The sequence below is a fragment of the Oncorhynchus mykiss genome, chromosome 19 (genome assembly GCF_057628025.1).
Source record: "Oncorhynchus mykiss isolate SJ-2025 chromosome 19, ASM5762802v1, whole genome shotgun sequence".
Classification (NCBI taxonomy): Eukaryota; Metazoa; Chordata; class Actinopteri; order Salmoniformes; family Salmonidae; genus Oncorhynchus; species Oncorhynchus mykiss.
The window spans coordinates 17,497,501-17,512,903 of record NC_143040.1 but is presented as its reverse complement, the minus strand read 5'-3'; the positions used below and the strand labels follow the sequence as shown (position 1 = coordinate 17,512,903).

Genomic DNA, 15,403 nt, shown 5'->3' with positions numbered 1-15,403 from the left:
GGAGAGAGAGAGTGAGTGAGTGTGTGTGTGTGTGTGTGTGTGTGTGTGTGTGTGTGTGTGTGTGTGTGTGTGTGTGTGAGTGAGTGAAAGTGTATAAAAGACCAGTGCACAGAGCTTAGTACTGTAACAGTACAGCTCAATAGGTTAAACAAGCAGTTCATAGCTCCTCCATTGTGTCCCAATTAGCCAGTGTTATTGTCTCAGCAGGTACCAGGCAGAGGAAACACCACTGTATTTACACAGCAGACTGGAGCTGTCCCACAGCCATGTTGTCCCCATAGAGTTAGATAGAGGACTCATCTTTGTATGACTATTTCCATGCTAAAACGGTTATATCCATCTACTTAAACATAAATGGTACCGTTGATCTGTCATGATACAATGGCATGCGTGAGATAACAAGCAGTATTAATTCCAGTGTTGGGTTTTTCCTCAATGGTTATTTCAACAAATCACTATTTCGCAGGTGTTAGCATCTTTCGCATTTTGGAAGGGGAGGGGACATTTGGCCCATTGACTTGCCTGTAACTTGCAAAGAGAGAGGAGCTCTCTTCGTTCTGGTTCCACTCTTCGTTCTGGTTCCGCTCCTCGTTCTGGTTCCGCTCCTCGTTCCGGTTCCGGTTCCGCTCCTCGTTCTGGTTCTGCTCCTCGTTCCGGTTCCGATCCTCGTTCTGGTTCCGCTCCTCGTTCTGGTTTCAGTTCCGCTCCTCGTTCTGGTTCTGCTCCTCGTTCCGGTTCCGATCCTCATTCTGGTTCCGCTCCTTGTTTTAACATCTCTTCTCTTAACACGTATGGACACAGAACTTAATCGAGCAGCTGACCAATTACATGAGACTTTAGTTCTGGGTTAACTGAGCAGCTGACCAATTACATGAGACTTTAATTCTGGGTTAACTGAGCAGCTGACCAATTACATGTGACTTTAGTTCTGGGTTAACTGAGACTATATCCATCTAGAGTCCTCTATCTAACTCTATGGATGTCCTTCAACTCATTCGACTTTGAAGCTGCTTCAAGTACTGTAGTTTGATAGGAATAGTACAAGGCTGCTACTCTTCTGAAGAAGGTTTCACTTTGTAATGGCTGTGATTAGTGGTTGTTTTATCTCCCACAGTTCAATGCACTGACTCTGAATAAGTGTGCTAGCTAAATCACTCAAATGTATTGGAAATGTATTTAGTTAAAAAGAGACGGTTGTTGAGACATTGGGAGACAGCAACTAGTTTTGTCTTTACCACCAGAATAGAGGCAGGTTGAGGTTAAGGATTTGTCTGATGTCTGATCTGGTCCCATGACCAGGAGGGGCATCTCTCCCTCACCTCATCCCCCTCCCCTCTCCCCCTGCCTGCCCTTGCCCCCTCAGTTCTCCATGCCTGGATGCTAACCGCTAGTGAAGGCTAGCCAATTATCCCCAATCAGCCTCCTCTAGCCTCTAACTGCCAGGGGAAGCTCCCACTAGAGCTGTGTTCATTATGGGGCACATCCTGACATTAACTTTCTCCTTCCCCTCCCTCCCTCCCTCCCTCCCTCCCTCCCTCCCTCCCTCCCTCCCTCCCTCCCTCCCTTCATTTCTATCGTTTGTTCTCTCTATTGCACCCACACACGCACGCAAACACGCACAGATTTATGAACGCAAGGACAGACTTTTACATATACACACACACACACACACACACACACACATACAAACACACGCATGACACACACACACTGCCCTGTCCTAGCCTCTGCTCTGCTACCAGTAACAGAGTGGTTGACTTGATACCACCATCGCCGTGTAGCAAGGCCAAACAATCAGACAGGCAAACCAAAAGCACATGGCTTGGTAATTCATGCCTTCCTAATAACGCATTAAGGAAATTGGGGATGGGGAGCTCGTTGGCCGTGCATGACGTCATTTTCGGAGGAAACGTGTCTTCAGGGGTTATGAGTGTGTGTGTGTGTGTGTGTGTGTGTGTGTGTGTGTGTGCTGATTGGCAATGTCACCCCACACACTCCCCCCTCCCCTCCAGAGACAGACAGATTGGGCTGAAATCAGCTTAGATAATTTTCCAGAAGAGAGACTCTCTCTCTTTTTCTCCCTCCCCCTTTCTCTGTTTTTCCTCTGTAGTGTGTATGTACCTGTATGTTTGTCAGTCCTATAGTTAGCCTAGTCCTAGAGTTAGTCTAGTCCTATAGTTAGCCTAGTCCTAGAGTTAGTCTAGTCCTATAGTTAGCCTAGTCCTAGAGATAGCCTAGTACTAGAGATAGCCTAGTACTAGAGATAGCCTAGTCCTAGAGTTGGCCTAGTCGTAGAGTTGGCCTAGTCCTAGAGATGGCCTAGTCCTAGAGATGGCCTAGTCCTAGAGATAGCCTAGTCCTAGAGTTAGCCTAGTCCTAGAGTTAGCCTAGTCCTATAGGTTTTTGTGTGAGAAGTTGTTTAGCCTAGTTGGAGTCAGTCAGTCAGTCAGTAGTGGGGTGAGGTGTGGTGCCTGTAGGTTTGCTCCTCTCTACTCTGCTGTGTTCTCTGCTCCCAGTCTTGTCGTGACAGGAATGGCATTAAGGGCTGTGAGGCGTGGTGACGGAGCAGTGACTGGCCCGGCCCCAGCCCCAACCATCCACCCCCCCAGGGCAGACACACCATCAGAGAGGGAGGGAGGGAGAGAGGGGGATGACTGACACCGCTCACCTCCACCCATCAGCCAATAGCCATGTTACGTTAATGACAGTTTTTTTCCCTCTTTTTTTCGGGGGACGGGGGTGTGTGTTAAATGCATCAGTCAATGCAGCTGTTATTGTTATGTGTCAGAGTAGATGGTTTTGTATCTCTGATCATTTTATGATTCATTGAAGAAGACTATTGTAGATATCTACTTTTCTAAAACAAAATGTTTGATATATTTCACTTTGCAAATTCATCCGCCAATATTTTGGTTGGAGCTAAAGCATAAAAAAGCCTTTATGAAGCTATAATGGAACAGTAACATAGTAACAGGAAGTGACAGCCACAGCATCAACTATCAAACGATCATAACAGTTTGAGTTCCTTACTTACTTCCCGTCTCTCACTTAGTCCTCTCAGACAGACAGACAAGCACCCTGATCCGCCCTTCCTTATCCCTTATCCCTCGCAGAATAGAACACAATCCTCTGAAGTCACCTTTTAAAAAGATAGAGGGAGAGAATGACAGGGGGGGGGGGGGGATGTAAAAGCACCCAACAAATGTTTGAAGGTAGCATTGTTTTTTCCCTTCTCCTCTCTCTCTCTCTCTCTCTCTCTCTTCTTTCAAGCCAATTAAGTGGGTATTTTAGGGGAGATTTACAGTAAGTTTAACATCAGCACCCTTTAATGTTGAAAGGCACATCTCAAACTGGAGCACAGCTGTTTCTTTTTTCCTCCCCTTCCTTGCTCTCGCTCTCTCTCTCTCTCTCTCTCTCTGCCTCTGTCTCTCTGTCTATGTCTCTCTGTCTATGTCTCTCTGTCTATGTCTCTCTATCTCTTGCTCTCTCTCTCTCTCTCTATGTCTATGCCTATGCCTCTGTCTCTCTCTCTCTCTGTCTCTCTGTCTCTCTCTCTGTCTCTCTCAGTCTCTCTCTCTCTTGGTCTCTCTCTCTATGCCTCTCTCTATGCCTATGTCTCTCTCTATGCCTATGTCGCTCTCTCTCTCTCTCTGTCTCTCTGTCTCTCTCTCTGTCTCTCTCAGTCTCTCTCTCTCTTGGTCTCTCTCTCTCTCTCTCTATGCCTCTCTCTATGCCTGTGTCTCTCTCTATGCCTCTGTCTCTGTCTCTCTCTCTCTCTGTCTGTCCTGTGAAGACACCGGAGCCCGCGGGCTCTGAAATGTCTCCACACGTTGGAAATTGAATCAAACCGCATCAATCAGGACACGCTTTCTGTACCTCCTCTTCACTCCTTCTCTCTACCTCCCTCCCTATCTCTCTTATGACAGCGTAATGTCTGTAAGCAATGTTTCAGGATGCTTAAACAGCCATGCTAGCATGCCCGCTGAGAGGAGAGGAGTACTGCAAAATGAAGACATCAATGTTTTGTTTTGAGGCAGTTTAGGTCTAGGTGGTCATTTAAATGTTCAACTACATGCAGTGGTTAGTATCTGACCTGCTCTTTTATCAAATACCATATTATCATTTTTATTAAATGTATATACCTCAAGAATACCCTTGCTTCTTTCAGTCAGTCCATTGTCTTCATTTTTTAATCTCACACATCATTTATTTTGAAGAGAGATTTTGGGCTGTTTTGGGTCCAATTTGTAAGGTCATTTATGTCATCACACCTGGTCATCATTCTTTGATTGAATAACGCCCATAGACATGTTTCCTCACTTTATAAATGGTATTATTCTCAGATAGTGTTCAGTAGCACATGAATCACATTGTGAGGAGCTCAATTTAGCTGTGATTTTACCCATGTGTCTCTCTCACACACACACACACACACACACACACACACACACACACACACACACACACACACACACACACACACACACACACTCCAGTGTGATGTTATTATCCTCCTCTTCTGTGCCTGGCTGCTGTAAAATGAGTTTGCCCCAACTCCATTAAAGCCAGCGGCAGCCTCTCCCCTGGCGACCGGGCCCTATTTGCATGTGCTAGTGAGCCTCGGCCTCATCTCTGCCACTCTCCTTCTCTTCCTCCCATCAGAACGGTGGTAAACGGTCACATGACATCTCATGGAGAGCAAACCGTCGCCCGCTAAAGTGCTAGGGAGAGCTAGGGACGCTCTCGCTCTCTTCCTCTCTATCTTTCTCTCTCACTCTCCCTCTCTCTCTCTCCCCCTCTCTCTCTCTCTTCCGTCAGAGGCAGAGGGGGGATATTGCAAATGACACCAGCAAATCAGCAGTAAATAGGCGGTAATTTGATTGACATCTGGAAGGCTGTCACAAGGCGAGCAGTGGAGCGCGGGCCATCGCTTCCAGACAGCAGCGAGAAGCATTTACCCAGTTGCACAAAAAATAGGCAGCTTTCAACTAAATCACTTTTTGTCCGGTGGGGCCTCTCCATCCCTCCTATATCTCTCCATTCCTCCATCTCTCCCTCCATCTCTTCATCCCTCCCTCCCCTCCTCCGCCAGATTCTAATTGCGTGTGTCCTTTCTCTCTTGTGTAATTTGCCCATTACCGCCACCAGCAGTGGCTCATCTAGAACCACGTTGTTCACTAAATATGCAACTCAAGAGTTTAACCCTTTGCTTACTCGCCCTCCAGTTAAACATGGACTTACTTACAATATACATAACTGTGCATTGATTTGCTCTACATTGTGTGTCAATGAGAGGGGGAATGACTTGAGTGTGACACTGGTTCCGGTGGGAACATAACATTTCTCTCAGCATAAGGTCCCCTACATGTGTATATTATTGGTAGAAGAGAATGGCCATGTGTATACAGGTGAACACGGCTTCATAGTTCCGTATGACATCTGATTCCTGTGACAGAAGGAGAACAGACAGCTTCCTTCTAACTTTCTGTTGGTTTCTTGTCTTCCATGTTTTCCCCTGTCGTCCCTGGTGGCCTCATCTGCGCTCTCCGTACCCCGCCCCCCCAAAGGTAAGAGTCCTTTTATTGTTTCTTCTGTCTGTATCCTCCCTACAGGTAGGTGATGGGTTCTACTGAGACGACTACTGTTAGCATCTAAGCTAACCTAGACTAACAGTCGCTAACGTGTACATCATGTGTACTGAAAGGTTGCATGTCATAAACGCCCAGCTCAAGACATGATCAAAGCATGATTCATTTAGAACACACGTCTTTCTCTCTCTCTCTCTCTCTCTCTCTCTCTCTCTCTCTCTCCTGTCTCTCTCTCTCTCTCTCTCCCTCCCTCCTCCTTTTATTTATGTCTGTGATGTGTGATTGTGCCAACAGCAGGGCCCAAGGCTAGAGAGAGAAGCACCCAGGGCAATGAAATGCTAACGTTGTACCAAGTCAGTTCAGATACACAGACAATACACATGGAGAGGGTGTGTCTGGGTCTGTACCTGTCCTTCATGTATGAGAACATCTCTCTGGTTGCTTTTCATATGAAGGGAATTGGAGGTAAGTGGAGCATGACAGTGCATGTCTCTATATCTACCGTATGTGACATCTAGTCACAGGAACATTGTAGTACAGTGCTTCTTCTGTCCAAAGGGATTTCTAACCTGCAGGGTTGGCGTGTACGAACATGGTTCTGTTTGTGTGACAAGTGGACCAGCCATCAGGCAGACACACACACACACACACACACACACACACACACACACTCAGGTGGGCTCCTGCAATGACTGTTGAGGCCATTCCAATAGTAGGGCTTACACACACGGCACACGTGTATTGGGAACCGAGGGGTCTATGTGTGTGTATGTACTGTACGTGGTGTGTGTGACTCTGCCCTCTGTCTGGGCCTATCAGAGAGACCTGTGTGCCCCAGAGGAGCATGGGAAGGGGAGCAGTTTGGGCTGGACTGCCCTGGGGCCAAATCTGCACTATAAATGGGGTAAACAACCCTACACACACACACACACACACACACACACACACACACACACACACACACACACACACACACACACACACAAAAGCTCTCACATCAGTGCGCACACACACACATACATACACACACCTGCACATAGTGAATAGGAGACATTATGAGCACAGCCTTGCTGGACACACACACTAACTAACCAGCAGTAGAGCCAGTGGAGCAGTGCAGTATGCCACAACGATGGCCAACGGGCATTTACCTGGAAGACAGCTTGTCCAGAGCACGTTAGAACAGAGAAATAAATCACTCACTCACACACACACACACACACACACACACACACACACACACACACACACACACACACACACCACCCACCTTCTTCTTCTTTGTAAGGCATAGTAGCGACAGGGGAGAAAAACACCCAGGTTAGTGCGTTGTGTTGTCCCTCTCCCTGTGTACTGATACACTGGGTCTATCCACACTGGAACAGTTCTGAAAGGATGTGTGTGAGGATAGTGGCTGAATGGAGGAAGAGGAGAGACATAGTGGCCTGGACAGTCCATTAGTTAGCTAGACGGACACACACACACACACACACCCTCCTACGGACGGACAGACGCGTGCAGGCAGCAGCAGGCAAAAGAAGAAGCGGCAGTTGCCTAATGGGTTCTCAGTAATAATAACCATCTCCTCTGTCCTCATTCACTTGGACATGACATACTCTGCTGCTGGCAGGGCCACGTCACAGAGAAACACACTGGAACACTCTAACCAGCCAGAAACAGGCTGGTCTTTAGAGGGGATGTGACACCTGAAGTAAAGAGGCTGTGCTTTTCTCTCTCTCTTTCAATCTCCATCTCTGGGTACTGATGTCTCCGTCTCTACCGCTCTCTCTCTCGTTGTCTATGTCTCTCTGGTTTGATGGGTAGCTGAGTAAATGGCTCTTATCATAGATAGCTACTTCCTCACTTTGATCCCTCTCATCATGTCACATTAGGGTGTCCTCTGTCCCCTTCCCTCCCATCATGTCACATTAAAGTGTCCTCTGTCCCCTTCCCTCCCATCATGTCACATTAGGGTGTCCTCTGTCCCCTTCCCTCCCATCATGTCACATTAAAGTGTCCTCTGTCCCCTTCCCTCCCATCATGTCACATTAGTGTCCTCTGTCCCCCTTCCCTCCCATCATGTCACATTAGTGTCCTCTGTCCCCTTCCCTCCCATCATCTCACATTAGTGTCCTCTGTCCCCTTCCCTCCCATCATGTCACATTAGTGTCCTCTGTCCCCTTCCCTCCCATCATGTCACATTCGTGTCCTCTGTCCCCTTCCCTCCCATCATGTCACATTATGGTGTCCTCTGTCCCCTTCCCTCCCATCATGTCACATTAGTATCCTCTGTCCCCTTCCCTCCCATCATGTCACATTAGTGTCCTCTGTCCCCTTCCCTTCCATCATGTCACATTAAAGTGTCCTCTGTCCCCTTCCCTCCCATCATGTCACATTCGTGTCCTCTGTCCCCTTCCCTCCCATCATGTCACATTAGTGTCCTCTGTCCCCTTCCCTCCCATCATGTCACATTAGGGTGTCCTCTGTCCCCTTCCCTCCCATCATGTCACATTAGTGTCCTCTGTCCCCTTCCCTCCCATCCTCTCACATTAGTGTCCTCTGTCCCCTTCCCTCCCATCATGTCACATTAGTGTCCTCTGTCCCCTTCCCTCCCATCATGTCACATTCGTGTCCTCTGTCCCCTTCCCTCCCATCATGTCACATTATGGTGTCCTCTGTCCCCTTCCCTCCCATCATGTCACATTAGTGTCCTCTGTCCCCTTCCCTCCCATCATGTCACATTAGTGTCCTCTGTCCCCTTCCCTTCCATCATGTCACATTAAAGTGTCCTCTGTCCCCTTCCCTCCCATCATGTCACATTCGTGTCCTCTGTCCCCTTCCCTCCCATCATGTCACATTATGGTGTCCTCTGTCCCCTTCCCTCCCATCATGTCACATTAGTGTCCTCTGTCCCCTTCCCTCCCATCATGTCACATTAGTGTCCTCTGTCCCCTTCCCTTCCATCATGTCACATTAGGGTGTCCTCTGTCCCCTTCCCTCCCATCATGTCACATTAGTGTCCTCTGTCCCCTTCCCTTCCATCATGTCACATTAGGGTGTCCTCTGTCCCCTTCCCTCCCATCATGTCACATTAGTGTCCTCTGTCTCCTTCCCTCCCATCATGTCACTTTAGAGTATCCTCATGGCTGCAGGCTTTCAGAGACCCTTGTAGAGAGAGAGGATCCATAGGGGCCCCTGTGGGGGTGGGTGGGTGGGTGGGTGTGGTGTGTGTGTGGTGTGTGTGTGTGTGTGTGTGTGGTGTGTGTGTGTGTGTGTGTGTGTGTGTGTGTGTGTGGCAGTAGGATGACTAGAGAGTGAATCTCCCAGGTCCTCCATCTCAGCCCTGGTCAATGGAAACCATTATCACACACAGGATCTCAGGCTGAACAATCTCTCTCTCTCTCTCTCTCTCTCTCTCTCTCTCTCAGAGTGAGGCACTCTGTCAGACACAAACAGACACACACAAGCGACACATACACACAGTCTCCTCTACCTTTCCCAGGTCTCCTCAATTCCCCAGTCTCCTCTACCTTTCCCAGGTCTCCTCAATTCCCCAGTCTCCTCTACCTTTCCCAGGTCTCCTCAATTCCCCAGTCTCCTCTACCTTTCCCAGGTCTCCTCAATTCCCCAGTCTCCTCTACCTTTCCCAGGTCTCCTCAATTCCCCAGTCTCCTCTACCTTTCCCAGGTCTCCTCAATTCCCCAGTCTCCTCTCTACCCAGACTGTGACTCTGACTACAGGGTAGTCTCCTCAACACCCAGACTGTGACTCTGGCTACAGGGTAGTCTCCTCTCTACCCAGGTTGTGGTTCTGACTACCGGGTAGTCTCCTCTCTACCCAGGTTGTGGTTCTGACTACAGGGTAGTCTCCTCAACACCCAGGTTGTGGTTCTGACTACAGGGTAGTCTCCTCTCTACCCAGACTGTGGTTCTGACTGCAGGGTAGTCTCCTCTCCTCTCCTCTCTACCCAGACTGTGACTACTGTTTTCCTGCCTTGTTTCTCATTTTTTTCAACCCAACAACCAGACTTGGAAATGCTTTCAGATCAAGCGCAAAATGTGGCCCCCACAAAACATTTATTCCCCCTACCCACTTTAGTTATTTTGTCAACGCAGCGACACAGATTTCTCCGCTACATTTGCAGAGAGACGCGGGCGAGCATTAAAGATTTAGCGGTACGCGCTGTACACCTAAAGAGCATTCAAGCACGGCGACTGCTTGTCACACTTGCTTACTCCAAAGAGGACAATTTTGTTGTTTTGGCCGTTAGTTTTGTGCAATCTGGCTCTTTAGAGCCAATGTAAAAGACTTTGATTTTCAGGCTTAAGGAAACAAGATATTCTCACACGACTGTGGACTGGGAAAAGAGGCATATCAGGATACACACACAAATCAAGATTGTTTGTCGTGTGTGTGTGTGTGTGTGTGTGTGTGTGTGTGTGTGTGTGTGTGTGTGTGTGTGTGTGTGTGTTAGTGGGCCTATATATGGACACATGCAACTGTCTATTTGTTAGAAGCATTTCAATCAGAGATGACCCATCAGAAAGCCAAAGACCACATGGTAAACACACACGGCCGTAGTTCCCTTTCTAAACTGTTTACACTGCTAGCTCTATTCCCCTGTAGACAAAATCTAATGCGTCACTGTTAACTCAGCTAATCTCACTGTTTACATGCAGGCTCTGCTGGCAACTCTCTACATGTCCTCACTGTTGGCGAAGAAGGGGGTGTGTCATACAGGGTAACCCAGGGGGCTGTGTGTGTGTGTGTGTTACAAATATATATTGTCATAGTGAAGATGTGGTCGGCCGCCCAGGAAGAGAGTGATTGGGTTTACAAGTGTGTGTGTGTGTGTGTGTGTGTGTGTGTGTGTGTGTGTGTGTGTGTGTGTGTGTGTGTGTGTATTGAGTAACTGAGTGTGTGACCGCCACACTTGTTCACACTCCCAGTGAGGCCGCAACACCCGGGGATGCGTGGCCCCCCCTAACCACAATATGTTGGGTTTCTCTCTTGCTCTCATTCTCTCTGTCCACTTCTTCTCTCTCTCTCTCTTACTCTCTCTTTCTCCCTCTCTCCCTCTCTCTGCCCCTCTTCCTCCTTCTCTCTCTCTCTCTGTCTCTCTCTCTCTCTCTCTCTCTCTCTCTCCTCTTGGCAGTTTAGCTTTGCTTATTTTCTTGTCGTGTTCTCAGTGATTGATGCCGACCGGACCAGCGCCTCCCAGAATGACTGTACATGTAAACACACATATCCTTCCTCCTAGCTCCATTCATCTGCATGGTTTGGAGCTTCTTTTCTCTGATGGTTATTGTGAGAAAGGGTGTTCAGAGTAGGTTTGTTTTGTTCATCTGCCCAACCCTTGCTGTATATTTGGGAACGCAAAGAGTTCAATATGTAATGAATATAGTAGTAGGAGTAGAGTGTTGTACACGTTAAATGATTTTTCTAAGACTGATAGGGAATGATTATTTTAAATGATTACCTGAAAATCTATTATTTTCATCTTTCAAGGTGAATCATTTAATTGTGACTTGTGTTATTTAATATGGTTCTGACCAACACATTCTATCAATTCTTCAATTCGGTCATTATCGCTCAAGCTATCGCAAACAGATTTCATTAAATACCTTTGATTTCATAAAATGTAATCGCCATTCATTTTGCCAACGGATCGAGCCCAGCGAAATGCATCGCTATAAAACACAGCAGAAAAAAGCAGGCGTTTGAAGCCCCCTGCATTTCTCTTTAGTTCAGGAAAGGAAAGTTATTGTCCATAAAAGCGGTGTGGTCCTGCTACAGTATGTACTCTCTGTGGGCGGTCCTTAGCACACAGGTTTTCCACTTATTAAAACACAACCAGGCACCTCAGTCAAAGGTTCACAGGGAAATAGGCCCATTTAATGTACCGCCGGTGGGCTCACGGAATGTTTGATACGTCATTTGTGTGGCCTAAATAACACTGCAGTTGTTCACCGTGCTCCCATGCATTCAGGAGAGAGTCATTCGTGTTGAAGGGGGACTTTATTGCTGAATCTCTCTCTCACACACACACACACACACACACACACACACACACACACACACACACACACACACACACTCCCGATGTGTCCCCTCCTTTGGTCAGGGCATCCCCTGGGAGAGAAGCATCAGACACTGGCCTCTCTCTTTGATCAGATCCTCTCAGATAGACTCAGAGTCAGCAGAGAGGTGGAGAGGAGGAAGTGAGCAAGAGAGGGGGGGACATGGAGAGAGGGGGAAATGGAGAGGTAAGGGAAATGGAGGGGGGAGGAAGGAGGAAGGGAGGGAGTGAGAGAGGGGGGGAAATGGAGAGGGAGGGGGGAAGGAGGAAGGGAGGGAGGGAGCGAGAGAGGGGGGGAAATGGAGGGGGGTGGGAGGAGGAAGGGAGGGAGCGAGAGAGGGGGGAAATGGAGAGGGGGAGGGAGGGAGAGAGAGAGGGGGGAAATGGAGAGGGAGGAGGGAAGGGAGAGAGAGGGGGAAGGAGAAAGACGGAGGGAGAGAGGGAGGGAGACAGAAAGAGATGGAGGGTGGGAGAGGGGGAAGGAGGGAAGGAGAGAATGAGAGAGGGGGAGGGAGAAAGACGGGGAGGGAGAGAGGGAGGGAGACAGAAAGAGATGGAGGGTGGGAGAGGGGGAAGGAGAGAATGAGAGAGTGGGAGGGAGAAAGACGGGGAGGGAGAGAGGGAGGGAGACAGAAAGAGATGGAGGGTGGGAGAGGGGGAAGGAGGGAAGGAGAGAATGAGAGAGGGGGAGGGAGAAAGACGGGGAGGGAGAAAGACGGGGAGGGAGACAGAAAGAGATGGAGGGTGGGAGAGGGGGAAGGAGGGAAGGAGAGAATGAGAGAGGGGGAAGGAGGGAAGGAGAGAATGAGAGAGGGGGAAGGAGGGAGGGAGAGAGGGAGGGAGGGAGAGGGAAAGAGAGAAAGTAAAGAGTAAAAGTAAAGAGACAATCATTTGAGAGGAAGTGAGTAAATGTCAACAACGGGGCCTGTTGGTCCCCACTGCTCTTGGTGAGTGTGAGTGTCAGTGGTGCGTTGGGGGCTGTAGGACTGTGTGTGTGAGATGTGAACTGATAGAAGAGACACCTCTCCAGTCTCAGTGGTCCCAGCATCATTAGCCCTGTAGGCAGCCCTATGCCTTGTCTGGAACAGATCCACAGTACAGGGACTCCTAGAGAGACAGCAGTCAGAAACAGTCCTCCACTCGATACACAGATACAGGCCTGTTTCAGCCATGGTGTTCCTGTTGGAATAGAAGACAGGGACAGGTGTGTGTGGACTAGTGGGGAAGGTCAAAGCTGACGTGGTGGGAAAGGAAGTGTTTGGTCTCCCCCTGAAGACTGGCAGTGGGCAGTGAAGTATTTCTCTCTCTCTCTCGCTCATCTCTTACATACACAAGCATGCATACTTATCTCTTGCGAGCACACACACACACACACTTGCATGCATATACACATACACACTCCGTACAATACACTAGACCTCTCTGGCGAACCCCATGTGAAGTTTGATTTGTGAGCCCAGCTGATTCAGTCAAACAGGCCCACAGTCATCTAAAATAACTGCTCAGGTGGGGACGAAGTATGTGAGTACAGTGTGTGTGTGTGTGTGTGTGTGTGAGAGAGAGAGAGAGAGAGAGAGAGAAAAGGAAACCCGCCAGTGACTTCATCTCTTTTAGTGGTTGTGAACTCCTCTCTGCACCTGTTCAGCCTACCGTGCTTTGCCCTCCCTCTCAAGTGGTCCCAGTCACGTTAGCACTTTGAACCCCTCTCAGCGCCCATAAAACACACACACCCTGCCCACAGAGTCACATTAATATACCCCTTTATATGTTCTTAGTCACTTCATCTCCCCTAGAACCCAGTTTAATGTAGCTGGCTCCAAAGCTCCCCAGTAAAAGGCTATACGAGGCTATATGATGGTGACAGGAGTTTTGCACCTGCTAAAATGGCAGTTCCTCTGTTATAAATGGCAGAGTTGAGCTCCTGTTAAATGAATGAGAGTCGCATTTACTTCTCAGACTTTCCCTTTCTCTCCCACACACACCTCCCACCCGTCTACTGGTTACCTCTTTTCTCAAAGAGAGAGAGAGACTTCTCACGCTTTGCTGATTTCAAAAAAGCTTTTGACTCAATTTGGCAGGAGGGTCTGCTATACAAATTGATGGAAAGTGGTGTTGGGGTAAAAACATACAACATTATAAAATCCACAAGTATGCAATTAAAATTGGAAAAAAACACATTTCTTTCCTCCGGGTCGTTGGGTGACACCGGGATGCAGCTTAAGCCCCACCCTCTTCAACATATATATCAAAGAATTGGTGAGGGCACTAGAACAGTCTGCAACACCCGGCCTCACCCTACTTCATTCTGAAGTCAGAAGTCTACTGTTTGCTGATGATCTGGTGCTTCTGTCCCCAACCAAGGAGGGCCAACAGCGGCACCTAGATCTTCTGCACAGATTCTGTCAGACGTGGGCCCTGACAGTAAATCTCAGTAAGACCAAAATAATGGTGTTCCAAAAAAGGTCCAGTTGCCAGGACCACAAATACAAATTCTATCTACACACCGTTAAACATCAGCGCCACAGGTAACTTCCACAAAGCTGTGAACGATCTGAGAGACAAGGCAAGAAGGGCCTTCTCTGCCATCAAAAGGAACATAGAATTCGACATACCAATTAGGATCTGGCAAAAAAAGACTTGAATCAGTTATAGAACCCATTGCCCTTTATGGTTGTGAGGTCTGGGGTCCGCTCACCAACCAATAATTCACAAAATTGGACAAACACCAAATTGAGGCTCTGCGTGCAGAATTCTGCAGAAATATCCTCTGTGTACAACGTAAAACACCAAATAATGTATGAAGAGCAGAATGAGGCTGATACCCACTAATGACCAACATCCAGAGAAGAGAAATTCTACAACCACCTAAAAGGAAGCGATTCCCAAACCTTCCATAACAAAGCCATCACCTACAGAGAGATGAACCTGGAGAAGAGTCCCCCTCAGCAGGCTGGTCCTGGGGCCCCAGAACAGCAACATAACTAGACCCAACCAAATCATGAGAAAACAAAAAGATAATTACTTGACACATTGGAAAGAATGAACAAAAGAACAGAGGAAACTAGAATGAGAAAGAGAGAGAGACAGTCAGTCGTCTCCATCAGCTCGTGTTAAAGAGATGAATACAGCCGCCCACTAATGTTAAATGAGCCCTGCTTTTACATGTATCTCCATGGCCACACATACAGTGTGGTGTGTTGACCCTCCCTGAGCCCTTATCCTGTTAATCAGGCTTTACCCCTGTGTGTCTCTCCACCAAAGGGACTGGTGTGTTGACCCTCCCTGAGCCCTTATCCTGTTAATCAGGCTTTAACCCTGTGTGTCTCTCCACCAAAGGGACTGGTGTGTTGACCCTCCCTGAGCCCTTATCCTGTTAATCAGGCTTTACCCCTGTGTGTCTCTCCACCAAAGGGACTGGTGTGTTGACCCTCCCTGAGCCCTTATCCTGTTAATCAGGCTTTACCCCTGTGTGTCTCTCTACCAAAGGGACTGGTGTGTTGACCCTCCCTGAGCCCTTATCCTGTTAATCAGGCTTTACCCCTGTGTGTCTCTCCACCAAAGGGACTGGTGTGTTGACCCTCCCTGAGCCCTTATCCTGTTAATCAGGCTTTACCCCTGTGTGTCTCTCCACCAAAGGGACTGGTGTGTTGACCCTCCCTGAGCCCTTATCCTGTTAATCAGGCTTTAACCCTGTGTGTCTCTCCACCAAAGGGACTGGTGTGTTGACCCTCCCTGA

At 48.3% G+C, this 15,403-nt stretch overlaps 1 protein-coding gene across 1 annotated transcript in view; it reads left to right on the top strand.

The window, feature by feature from the left end:
• Window positions 1–15,403, top strand: part of LOC149975105 (zinc finger protein basonuclin-2-like) — a 238,891-nt gene that overhangs the window by 48,675 nt on the left and 174,813 nt on the right.